The sequence below is a fragment of the Schistocerca americana genome, chromosome 2 (assembly GCF_021461395.2).
Source record: "Schistocerca americana isolate TAMUIC-IGC-003095 chromosome 2, iqSchAmer2.1, whole genome shotgun sequence".
Lineage (NCBI taxonomy): Eukaryota > Metazoa > Arthropoda > Insecta > Orthoptera > Acrididae > Schistocerca > Schistocerca americana.
In genome coordinates this window covers 801,797,524-801,811,280 of record NC_060120.1, presented here as the reverse complement: position 1 = coordinate 801,811,280, position 13,757 = coordinate 801,797,524, and the positions used below count along the sequence as shown (strand labels likewise).

Here is a 13,757-nt window from a genome sequence, read left to right as displayed (position 1 = left end):
TATGAAAACTATAGGTTCTATGTAGTAAACAAACGTATTTCAAGAATAATACTACACGAAAAAAGAGATTTTTTATAATGTATTTAACCAGTCATAGAGTGGTTTTGTTTCAGATCAAATTACCCATCTTCGAATCGTTCAGATTTCTGTAGCTACAAAGTGTTTATGGACAGCAGATATGACTTTACTGGTGTTTCGTTTAATATTACCCTGCATAGTTATCTGGTATTCATGTTGTAGCGGTTACAAATGTTTAATTCAACTCTAACTGCTTATTAGCGAATCTGATTCTAGCTATTTTCTACATAAACTATTAGCGAAGAAGACTCACGTCTTACGTCTTCGCGTCTGCAGCTCGTGGTCGTGCGGTAGCGTTCTCGCTTCCTACGCCCGGGTTCCCGGGTTCGAATCCCGGCGGGGTCAGGACTTTTCTCTGCCTCGTGATGACTGGGTGTTGTGTGATGTCCTTAGGTTAGTTAGGTTTAAATAGTTCTAAGTTCTAGGGGACTGATGACCATAGATGTTAAGTCCCATAGTGCTCAGAGCCATTTTTGAACCATTTTTTACGTCTTCGCTGTGGAGGTGCTGAGGGTATTCTGAAGCCCGGAAGTTCATAAAACTCATCATCCATCACTGCCTAAGATCCAAATGGACGTGAAAAGATATTGTTTTCCCAACTGGATCCTTGAGAAACGGAAAGAAGTTTTTTGTTTGCTATAGTTCATGACAGCTGCCTCGTTCTCTTACCTCAATCCGTATTCTTCAAGGTCTTGCTGTCACAAGTGAGGGACTTTTGCTTGGGCAGTCCATCTGACATTAATCCTCCCGATCGCAGTTCAAATATCTACCATCACTTTCTTTTGTTCTTTTCAAATGTTCAAATGTGTGTGAATTCCTATGGGACCAAACTGCTGAGGTCATCGGTCCCTAGAAGTACACACTACTTAAACTAACTTATGCTAAGAACACACACACACACACACCCACCCACACACACACACACACACACACACACACATGCCCAAGGGAGGGGCCGCGCAATCCGTGACGTGGCGCCCTCAACCGGCCCGCCACTGCGCCCGGCTTTGTTCCTTACTTAAATTAAAAGTGCTATCAGGTATTTTAAGTCATATTTTCCTTGTATGTTTGATAACAGTACCTTTTATAACAGAAGGAAAAATCCCGCTGTCTACACCAAACTCCTAAACTAAAATCAAGCTTTTTGTCTCATTAATGACAGTCTGATTTGTCTAATCCAGGAACGTCCACAAAAATAAAACGCGATAACCTTTTGCGCAACTACTCAATACTAAATTACGACAGTGTTCAGTGATCCGAAGAGTTACTAAGAAAGCTGTCAACATAACTGCCTTAAAATTTGATCAGCGAAGAAGAGATTTTAAGTGGACTTTTTATCTAAATGATCTGTTTATACCGAGAACGACATGTATTCTAATTCGATGTTGGTGAAACTATGAACTAAATTTTAATTCATTCACATCCCTGTACACGATGTTGATGTTAAACAGCACTGAATGTATGTACAGTGTCTCCCCAATTCATCACACATTCTGCTGTACAGTACATTCGCATATTAATTTCAATAACATTACTTATGCGCTGAAAATAAGTATATTTTACATTCAGCAATTCTCCCACATCCTAAAACTAAACTACGTCCGAACAGGCCATGAAGGCCCAACGGATCGACCGGCCGCCGTGTCATCCTCAGCCCACAGGCGTCACTTTATGCGGATATGGAGGTGCATGTGGTTAGCACACCGCTCTCCCGGCCGTATGTCAGTTTACGAGACCGGAGCCGCTACTTCTCAGTCAAGTAGCTCCTCAGTTTGCCTCACAATGGCTGAGTGCACCCCACTTGCCAACAGCACTCGGCATTCCGGATGGTCACCCATCCAAGTGCGAGTCCAGCCCAACAGCGCTCATCTTCGGTGATCTGACGGGAACCGGTGTTACCACTGTGGTAAGGCCGTTGGCCGCATACTAACTCTTGGAAGACTGATTAATGTTTTCTCATGTGGCCTTAATGGCGTCACTGCGGCGTCACCGATAAACAGCTTTCATTTACATCCGCATGAGAACTTTGCAGTCACACTTAAGTGCTTGTCAGCTCGTTCATCGAACCAACTTCGGACTGTTACTCTACAGTTCCACAGTGCATGGGAAGAGGAATACTTCTTTCCGTGTGAGCTCGTATTTCGTTTCTTCGCAGTGGCCATTCAACATCTGAGGCTGTTCACGCCCCTTACATACCATATCAGGTCTGTTAACACCACTAAACACTGTCAGCACTATGAAGTCTGGTGATCATTCTTTCTGTTACAGAGAATTGCAGCCGTAATCATTTAATATCCACCAATGGTATGTATACGAAGGTACATTGGCATACAACTGTGCTTAATTAGTACTTCGCTTTTTTGCCAGTATACTTAAATGTTACTCAAGTTTCGTCATCAGTAACTTTTACGCAGCCACTTTTTGTCAATCAGTTGGAAATAATGTTTGGACACACGAAACGCGATAAGGTTTATGAGATTTTATGTGCTCCAAATTCCTACAGTATGATAATACGTACGTTTAACATAGGTCGCGCAAGCCGTCTACAGATGTTGTCGGCCAAGCAGTTTTCTGCAAAATGTTTGCAAGCGGTTCCAGCGTTCGTTCCAGAGGCTTAAAGTTACGCTCACAATTACAGTTATTATCATTGCACCACCAATTAGTTGTCAGCTTCTGAAGACCACTTTTAGAATGAAAACTGTGCCTTCATGAAAAAATTCACTCGAAACACTTTAAATTAACAGTCGACAACTCAAGCTGTGACAATAACACACAAGGTGGTGTTCAGTGAGCGGTTTATCTCCGACACGCTATACTACTGTTCGAGATGTGAAAACAACTGTTCTTGACGAGTGACTGGAAGTATATCGCATAATCATCAGTAACCTCAAGGAACATATTTTTCTGTTTCAACATTTTGTGGAAGGGGAAACAGCAACTTAATTAAATTTCTTAAAGCGATTGTTAACGATTCTTGTAAATTATAGATTGGCTCTGAGCACTATGGGACTTAACTTCTGAGGTCATCAGTCCCCTAGAACTTAGAACTACTTAAACCTAACTAACCTAAGGACATCACACACATCCATGCCCGAGGCAGGATTCGAACCTGCGAACATAGCAGTCGCGCAGTTCCAGACTGGAGCGCCCAGAACCGCTCGGCCACACGGGCCGGCCAAATTATAGATTTCACCGATCTGTCGTCCTTTTTAAATTTTACTGGCAGCTCTAAATTTCAGCGAGAAGCTAGCCATTCTCAATGCACTATTAGTTTTGCCGAATGTATGTAATGCCCGTCGGCCGGCCGGAGTGGTCGGGCGGTTGTAGGCGCTACAGTCTTGAACCGCGCGACCGCTGCGGTCGTAGGTTCGAATCCTGCCTCAGGCATGGGTGTTTTTGATGTCCTTAGGTTAGTTAGTTTTAAGTAGTTCTAAGTTCTGGGGGACTGATGACCATAGCACTTAAGTCCCATAGTGCTCAGAGCCATTTTTTGTAATGGCTGTTGGTCGGGCTTCATACACAGTTCATTGAACTAGTTTCAGATGGCACATTTTCATTTTGTACTGACAGTGCCTGATCTTAATAATAAACATCAAAACGGCAACACCTGATTTGTAAATGTTTGAAGAATGAATTTCACAATCCACACGTTCCTCGTATCAAGTAAAAATAAATCACTTTGACTTGGTAAGAGGCACATGTGGATTGTGACAATCATTCCGTAAACTTTTATAAAGCATCTGTTGCCACTCTGACGTTTATTGTCAAAATCAGGCACTGTCAGTACAGCCCCAGTAGGACAGGCTTGAAAATGAACGTGTAAGGTCTGAAACTATTAGCCTAATTTAAATAAAACCAAATGTTGACAGAATCCTTAATGAAAGCTTTAATAAACTTAAGGAACCCATAACACACACTAAACCATAGATTTGGCCGCTCATAGACACTAAAAACCGTTTCTATTCTAAAAATTTGCTCATGATTGTTGTCGTAGTCATGATAATATGCTTGAATAAAGCTTAAAACGGAAGATAATATAAATTTAAATAATTAGCAACCAGTTGCATAAAAGAAATTTAATTCCTTAACCGGTTTCGGCTGATTAGTGTCCTTCTTCAGAATGCTACCCTGTCGCTTTATTTGCGAGTGTCAACAATAAGATGCATACGGCAAAATGCCGTGGTCGTATGGTTCGTAGTGTCTGTACAACAGTGATATAAAGCAGCGAAGCAACAAGTGCAACTGGCTGATTAGCTCGTGTTCAGCCCGATTATTTTGATGTATACAACTACATATGCTGGGGATGGATAAAATACTGAACGTAAATAACAAAATCGTCAGTTAACTGCAGACACACTAGTCATTCCACTTGAAAAAGTCTCGTATTGTCAGCAAAACTGCAGATCATCCATTATTATCACTATATTCTGGTGTATGTATATTACAGCGTATGATATCATACTGAATTAGAACAGCCTCTCTGATCCTTTTCCTTTATCACTGCAGTGAGAACGACATAGATTGAATCGGGCGAATTGTCAAAAAATCGGAAATGCAGTGGAATACGGTATATCTCTATGACCTGTTATTCCGCCTCCTATTTCCTGAGCATCAAAATTTTATCCACGTCACAGCAGCGTTGATATTACGCATGCAAAAGCCAAAAAAATAGTGCAGCAGAACACTGAGCCGTGCAGTACGTACCACGCGTCGTCTGGGGACCGCACAACACGCTTCTTGTGCTTCCACTGGCGCACTGCCTCGGTTATCTCTTATCTTACAGCGCTATCTGGACCTTGTCTCTTGATGCGTCACAACCAGCCACGTACAGCGGGTGTCAAGGAATTCTAGTAACGACGTGGAGCGGTTCTGAGGGCGTTTTGGTTTCACGCTGCTCCTACGAAAAATCATTTTTGCTCATCCCATCTAACAACTTCTAGGCTTGACATAATATGAAGTGTTCCTAGCGAAAGTAGAATTAGTCTTTGCTACGTTCTCAGAAATGAGACCGTATTAGCGTGTAGATCATATTACTACGAACTTCCAAAAATTTAAAATACTTATTTATCGTTATGTAGCGTAATTCTCTCCGGGTATACTGATCAAGCCCTGAGCTACGTTCATTGATGGCGTTCGTAACTGGTGTTTACTTTGATAAAAGTTAAGGTTTCAGTAAGTGCACTTATAGGATGTATTGAATGGAATGAACAGGGTAATGAGTACAGAATGTGGACTGAGACTAAAGCGGAGAAAGACGAAGGTACACTAGCAAGCACTACACCACATCTCACGAAAAGCAAAAACCACGCCGCACCAATGCTATGCACAGTTTGATATATTATTATTATTTAGTTAATTAAAAATATTCTTCATTTATTTATTATTATAAATAAATATTCTTTATGTGAGCTTTCATTTTAATTATTGGTTTAGGTGTTGGTTTTAGTTGGTTTAGCTTAGTTCCTTATTCCCTTTTATCTTTACTCTCCTGAAAACACGGAAAATATAAATATTTAGTTTCAAATACCACAGGAGAGCAAGAGGTGTATTCCGCAACGGCGATCTCGCGGATATTCCTCGTCGTTATCTGCTCCACCTGAAATCTCTAAAACCTTTACTGGCTACGCAGATCGTTCAGCACAACTGCGTGGTATGTTGTTTGAGGTCCAACAATTTAGCAAGTTAAACTTTATTAATTCGGAGATAATCTCTTGAACAATTATGACCGGGGAAAACGCAGGTTCGCACTATCGTTCCAAACTTCACTTCCGGGTGACCTACGTTTCGTAATATCTGTACCGAGATAATTAACTAATTTCGGTATGGAGATATACACACCTTGAATACTTAATGTTAGCTATTGGATTTCATTTTGTGCAAGTAAACTATTTTAACATTTACGATATACCCTAATGTCACCATTTCCTTCACGACGAGTCCTTACAAAAGTCTTTGATTCGGTAAGACACGGAAATGCGTTCGTAGCACGGCACATTTGATTCTCGCAGTCGCTATATGCCTTCACCACAATATGAGCCAGCCCCGGTATCTGTTTACGCGTAACAATGTCAATTCGTTGGGGACGGATTCGTTTTCCGGCTGGTTAGAAGCCTTCCGTCACACCAGAGAATGAGATCATAGTGTCAGTTCATTCATATGTTATATGTTGATCTGAGACGATTGTGTATGGTCTTCTGCAATCCATTAACAGTATAAGGGGATTTCTTCATACATTTGTTTAGCGATGGATGCTAGACGTCAATGAATTTGCCAGATAGCTGTACTCACAGCCCATTATTTCGCCTTAAAGCCCTTCCAAAAACAACAGGTAAATCCTGCTTACCCTTACTATTTGACTTTCACCCGTTATAATCTTGGAATCTCGCATTGGCGCAGCGGGGACTAGGCTGAGCAAGCAGAGAACTTTGTCCGCTCTTCGATTCTGACATAGGAACTTTTTCTTCACTAAAGAACTGTCGAACATTTATCGCGATTTTCTGTGATTCTATTAAAATGAAGGCTTTGCATGAGCTGAAAACACAGTGCCAAACGAGATCGGATATTTTGTACTTTTTACAAATCGCTCTATAAATTAGGTTTGCTTAGATTTCCTGGCTGAAACTGAAATAGTAGTGCCCCATAGAAAAGAAGAAGTATAAAATATCGACATGTCTTCAGAAACATGTAATTTTCATGTCAGGACCAAGTTACAACTCTTCAAATGTGGGTCCTGAATAAGTAATACCCCACATTCTTTTTCTCAGAATATGTTTATTGTTAAGAGTCAAAATTTGGTGAAAATATACAGCAACATGTCTTGTCCATGTCCTGTTTTTCTACGTAGTCTCCATCAAGATCTATGGCCGTACGCCAACGTTGTGAAAGAGCATGTATTCCCTGCTGGTAAAAGCTCTTGTCCTGTAGGCGTAGCCATGTTTTCATTACATGATTGACACTCTCGACATCTTCAGAGTGTGAGAGAAACTTTAAGCGGCCCAAAGAGATGGAAGTCCGAGGGTGCCAGGTCTAGACCGTAGGATGGGTGAGGCAATGATGTCCAACCCAATTTGACGATGTGTTCCCGGGTTATCAGACTTGTGTGTGGTCGTGTGTTGGAGCAAGATTTCTGCTGGATTCTTGTCCAATCGAACACGTCGGAAACTGCGGCCAGCTAAGCTTTTGTTTGCGGATAGCTACGCCCACACACGAGAATGGTGGTGGTTCCTAACCACCTTTTACCACACTAAACTGTACTGTAGTTTTATATTACTCCCCTTTTTCTAGAAAACAGAATATGTAAAGCCTGCGAAAATAAAAAAAAGTCTCCACACCTGGCGCTTCGAACTATTTTACAAAAATTATGACGTACAAATAATGAAAATAAAGTAAGATGGAGTGCTGATGTCTATTAGGCGGCGATTAACGCTAACTAAGTTTATCTATTAAAGCAATAATCTAACCTACTGAGTGAACACCATAAGCGGACAACGAGAGCTACTGCTCTGCACACAAGTCACCAATCGGAATATCTGCTCTTACTAAAGTGAATATGACATTAAAATATCTCGCGGGCTTAACAGAAAAATGCATTCATATGGCGTGACTGGATGGGTGTCCCTCAATAGCGATGTTCAACCGACTGTTGACAAGTTCTTTCAATTGGACGCCATTTTGGTGCACCGCATGCCCATGGCCTATCATTGTGATATCACTGGAGAAAACAGATGTACAATAGCGTGGAATCCGAGTTACGTGTCGTTCCTAGCATACCTTCACATCATGGAAAGGCCAAGGCAAGTGTAATGAGGCTGAAAAGTTTCTGTACTCCGACCGGGATTCGGTCTCTCGTCCTCTTGGTTGTCACGTACGCACTTAACTACTTTTTCTTTCTTCGGAGTCGTTGTCTCCCGTCATGACAATGAATTTGTTCTTATTTCTCCCCTTGTGGTCGTCAGTTTCTTTTCTTCAGGTAACATCATAATAATCAAAACTTTTTGTGGTTAGTGTCTCTTCTCTTGTTTTCAGTTTTCCGTTATCTGTAGATGTCTTTGGTCTGTTCTACTCACTAAAGCAAGATTAATTTTCGTCTACAGGGGTACGCGTCCGCATTTGATGGAACGGAATCTTTGCTCCGGATTGCCATTTTCTTCAAGGTAAGGACAGTTAACAGTTCCACGTAGTTGCTGCTATTGTTGACTGCACTTGAAGACTTAATGTTTGTGGATGTGTTTACCCCTATTGCTGGAAGTTTTGTGCCTTGTCCGGTCCACTACGTAAGTGCATTCTATGTAATATAGTCCAGTCCAGTCCCGTGCAAGACGTCACAGACGTGAAATATATTCACCTGTGGGCTCGGGCTTTGAGGCTGCATGTGTTTCAAAATTCCAGCAGATAAACCATTAGATAGCGCTTTTGCTTATATCCACCGTCTACGCAAAAGTAAGTCATGACGTCGCCATTTAACATCCAACAGTCCCGATCGCCCTTCACTCTACGATAAAGCTGAACGTTTTAACCTTGAAGATATTTTACCACCAACTAAACTAACGTATTCCAGATTTCATCCTATTTGCGATTAGTTTCCGAATTGGTATTATCTGTGCTAAATGCCATGTTTTAGCCAATATATGTTTATTAACAGCATTTTTTGGAGTAATGAAAAACCATTGTTGGCATTTTCTTTCTATTTGTCAACTCCCAACATCTTTCATCAGTATCTTACAACCATTTTTTGAGGATTGATGCATATGTCTGTACCTACTATCTTGTGGGTTTCTGTCTCTTGAAATCCGCGATTGTTGTCTACTCTTATATCCTTTTCCACCATAAGTATCCGTGTCTTGTGAATATTAACATTAGCACCTGATGTTGCGCTGTAAGTGTCAGGTTATTTTTATAATTTTCGTCAGATCATCTTGGTCCGTCACTGCTATTCCAACATCGTCAGCATGGACCGTAAGTGATCATAAAATTACCTGTTTCAGCTTAACGTTCAATGCTCTATTTAATATCTTATAATCAAAGTCCCAAATAGATATGGGTCTGAATTTCGCCTTCATTTCTTTAGCATTGAGCACGACTAGTCGTTTTTTAAAATGGCGGAACATCGTCGTATGCCAAAATACAGCTCGTGACATCAGTGATATGATGTTTCATCGTCTCTCAAAATTTCATATAAACCTCAGAGGATATTCCATCTGAACCTTGTGACTTCCCTTTTACAGTTTGTCTGATAGGTTCGGAAATTTCTTCTTCCGTGAAGGGACGTCTTCCCCATGGGAGTTTTGAAAGTACTTACGAACTTCTTGTAGAGTGCCTTTCTGTTCTCTCACCACACCATCTTGCTCCGTTCGTATTTATTTTACTCTTCCGCTGAATCCTCCTTCTATTGTTTCTTAAAAGATGGTACAAGGATGATTGTTCTTGCTCGAAGTCATTGATGACTTCGGCTCTTACTTTCAAACCATCCAGCTGTTGCGATTTGATACGTAAAATTGTAGCCTAAGCTCCCTAATACTTTGTCTAACACACACTAGTTCGGTAAGTCTGCAAACAGGGTGTTTTAAGACGTCCCATTGTTCTCTCCTTTCTTAGCTTGAAAACCATATTAAAAACTTCTTTCTTCTTGACTCTGTCAATTTTACCCACCAGTCCAGTGCATTCGGATATTTCTGCAGTTGCTTTGTACATGTCCGCCATACTCCATTTAATTCGTGTTCTAATTCCCCTTCGAAGAGGATACTGAAATTGAGCTTCTATATTCCCCTTGCACATCTGAGTTGCTGTCGCTGCATCTTGATGATGTCATGTGACAACAATGGTCAGAGAAGTTGACAGTTATATTCCAGAATTAACTGCATTTGTTTTTAATGTCCCTGTTAAATGCATTCTATCTAGCCTGCTATCTGATGTATTCGTTTCGTAGGTGTCTGAGTCGGTACTGATGTATTTGTCAGTTTCCACGTGTCATAGACGGCAAGGCTTTCAACGAGCGCCTTTAGTTCTTCCGCAGTGTTGCAGTTTGGATGTTGATCAATAACATTTAACAATCAGCTGAAATCATCGCCTAAGATAATTTTCTGTGGGATTTTACGCAATATGTATACTACATCCTTCTTAAGGAAATTTTCTCTCTCTAATTTGTTACCTGACTCAGAAAGTGCATATTACACATTAGTGTGTCATAAATAAATCACAATATGCCTCTTCCTTTGCAACCAGTACTGGCGACATTCAGGTAAGATTCGTAGCCTGTACCAGGCTTCCCTCTGTACTAACTTTTTCTAAGAGTGCTACATGCATAGTAAAGCAATGAAGGACGATATTTTTAGTTTATCGTCAATTCATTTACATTTATTGTGGCAATGGTACAGCTCGGCTCCATGAAATCCGGCTCCATGAAATCGTAGCGTGTTTGGAATGAATTTAAATAAAAGAATTAAAAATGTCCCGGTGAGTTTTATTGTTCATCTACTCAGGATCCATATTTTTTACTGTTACATATTTCTCCCACATCTTTACACCCTTGTAGGTACACTACGTTCACAGATACGTTTACCAGAGCCTTCATTTTCAGCCCTATGCATCATTTTACTGACACCTGAAGTATTAGTATCCTTCCTCACAGACTTTCCTTGTTCCTGTGATGACATTGTTATCTGTTTCTTGTTCTGCCTCTGGCTACTACCGAAGAGACTGACCTCTTCGTTTGTATCGCGACAATTTCTGCGTTGCTGGTCTCAGGGAGCTTCTTCAGTTCGTAGTCTGCAGACTTGTTTATACCAGAGCGTGCGTTCGCTCCAGTTTCTTGGCAACTTATTCGTCTGATAATCTTCCGTTCCGTTCCATAATTTCCTCCCTCATACCAATGACTGTGGACGATTCGCTTGTTCCTTCATCAGTGGTAGCTGTTTATTTGCTGAGTTTCCTAAGTCTGTTCCATACTTCTTGCTTTTAGTTTTGTTTCCATCTTCTCGTTGGAATTTTCTTGACACTGCTGCACCAAATTAAGTTCGTCAGTTTGTTTCGGTCTGATGTGCTCGCTATTCCCAATTCATTTATTTTCAGTGGATATTCGTTTCTTCTACTTTCTCTGTTTGAATTTCTTGACTGGATTGCAAATCAGCGGCTTCATTTCGCTCGACAAGATAATGACTTACGTACTTATGTGCTGGGAGTCAGTATCACTTGGAAGTTTTACAGTCCTTTTACAGCCCTTCTTCGATCACAGGAATCTGTCAAAAGCTCCACTGAGTACCAGACTGAACAAGTACGGGGCTGGACTTCGTACGCTACGTACGCTCGTCGGTCACAAATAGAGTGGTGTACGCTTTGGTGTATGCCTCTGCAAATCTACCCTACCCCCTCATTCTGTTTAGTTTACCAAAGACACATTTCTCTGACCATGTATCCTCTCTACCATCATAGACAGTGCCATATATGTTCAGACTATCTCGTATTTTATGAAATGGAAATTCAAAACGCAAGTTGTAATTTCTTAAGGATCGTTAATCTAAGAGGAGTGTTCAATAAGTAATGCAACACATTAATTTTCTTGACCAGTTTTGGTTGAAAAAATGCGAAATTTGCAGTTGGTCATCGTGGAATATTCCCGATTCAACCCCTATGGTTTCATGGATTTCAGTTTGGTGGCAGAACTATACGTAGCCTTCAAAATGGCGTCTGTAAAGGAAGTGCGTTCCAACCAGAGGGATGTTACTGAGTTTCTGTTATCGGTAAACCAGAGCATCGCAGATATTCATAGACGCTTGCAGAACGCCTATAGAGACCTGGCAGTGAACAAAAGCACGGTGAGTTGTTGGGCGAGGCGTCTGTCATCTTCACAACAAGGTGGCCCAAACCTGTCCGATCTCCCACTTGCCGACCGGCTGCACACAGCTGTGATTTCAGTTATGATGAAGCGGGCACTCTCATTCGAGGTGACCGACGGATCACAGTCAAACACCTCGCAGGGCAGAACACGTTTCTGATGGTAGCGCCGACACACCCGTCCACCAGTTAGGCTACTCAAATGTGAATGTGCCCGCTGGGTTCCTCGCAGCCTAACAAAAGACCGTAAGGAGCAACGAAGGACCATCTGTGTGGAATTACTTGCGCGTTACGAGGCTGACCATAACATTTTTTGTCGATCACCGTCACAGGCGATGATACATTAGTTTATAACTTCTAACCCGAAACAAGATTGGTGCCACAATAACTCTCCTCCTAAGGAAACGTTGATGGCTGACCCCAGCCGATAAAGAAGTGTCGGCGATCATCTGGGACTCTGAAAGGGTGTTTCTGCTTGATGTCCTCCCTCATGACGAGGCGAGGTGGCGCAGGGATTAGCACACTGGACTCGAATTCGGGAGGACGACGGTTCAATTCCGCGTCCGGCCATCCTGATTTAGGTTTTCCGTGATTTCCCTAAATCGCTCCAGGCAAATGCCGAGATGGTTCCTTTGAAAGGGCACAGCAGACTTCCTTCCCCGTCCTTCCCTAACCCGATGAGACTGATAACCTCGCTGTTTGGTCTCTTCCCCCAAAACAACCCAACCCTCCTCCCTCATGGTGCAACGATCGAATGGGAAGCGTGTTGTGGTGCCCTCAGGTAATCGAAGGCATGTGTTCAGTGTGTTCATTGCCACAAAAATGCAAACGAACTTCTCTTTCTCCATGACAGCGCGAGGCTTCACACAAGTCTGAGCACTCGAGAGGATATCGCAAAACTTCATTGGACTGTTCTTCCTCATTCAGCCTACAGCCCGATGTCGTCCTTCCAATGTCCATCTGTTCGGCCCAATGAAGGATGCACTCAGCAGGGAGCAGTACATGGATGATGGGGAGGCTATTGATGCAGCAAGACGTTGGCTGCAACGTCGACCAGTGGACTGGTACCATGTGGGCCTCCACGCCCTACTAGAAAGGTGGTGTAAGAACTTCGTATTGAACGGAGATGTTGAAAAACAGGATTTTGTAGCCAAAAGAGTGGGAAATAATGCGGTTTAATGGAATTCTGAAGAAAGTCAACTTGTTTTCTGAAAAATGTGAGTTTCATTTCTTACTTAATACTCCTCGTAAACCAGCATAAGTAATTATATATGTGTTTGATGAACTATAGCCGCTTTCAAAATTTGCCGTTACTTTGGATATATATATATATATATATATATATATATATATATATATATATATATATATATATATAAACGTCGCTTTTTGTAACGTTAGCCATTTGCACAAGGAAAAATTTCTCGTCATTCATTATTACTTCGTGTACCACCCAGTCACGAAAGGGGAATGGAGACGAACGGACACTACTACTCTCGAAGCTAAACCTCAGCGCACCTTTCCCTGAACAAAACATTTTCACTGTACTTACAGCTACGAAGCCATGCCACGGAAGGAAGCGGCAAACTGTGAGCACCGTCGATCCGCCCGGAAGGCCTCAGCGCTCGTGCACACCGCAGCGGCCGGGAGCGGACTGACCGCCAGACCACAAGGCCCGACAAGCTTGGGCAATGCTTTAGATAACTCTGTGACGTATGTACGTTGTGTAGAATGCTCGTTTTTCTTCTTGCTTTGGTAATATATCATTCCAGTTTGTTGTAGGATCGACATTATCCGTTATATATATTGGAAAGAAGAAAAGCTACAACATTTTTCTCTTTTTTAGGAAT

At 41.8% G+C, this 13,757-nt stretch overlaps 1 protein-coding gene and 1 pseudogene across 2 annotated transcripts in view; both read right to left on the bottom strand.

The window, feature by feature from the left end:
• LOC124595769 (glutathione S-transferase D7-like) overlaps window positions 1-13,548 on the bottom strand; it is a 70,411-nt gene extending 56,863 nt beyond the window's left edge. The window contains exon 1 of one of the 2 annotated variants that reach the window (XM_047134650.1): window positions 13,460-13,548. The gene's annotated coding sequence lies outside the window, so the exon portion shown is untranslated. Of the gene's footprint in view, window positions 1-4,782; window positions 4,888-13,459 lie in introns of those variants that run through there. The other variant, XM_047134651.1, reaches the window with a different exon arrangement.
• LOC124597380 lies at window positions 1,881-1,998 on the bottom strand (annotated as a pseudogene).
• Window positions 13,549-13,757: the final 209 nt, after the last annotated feature.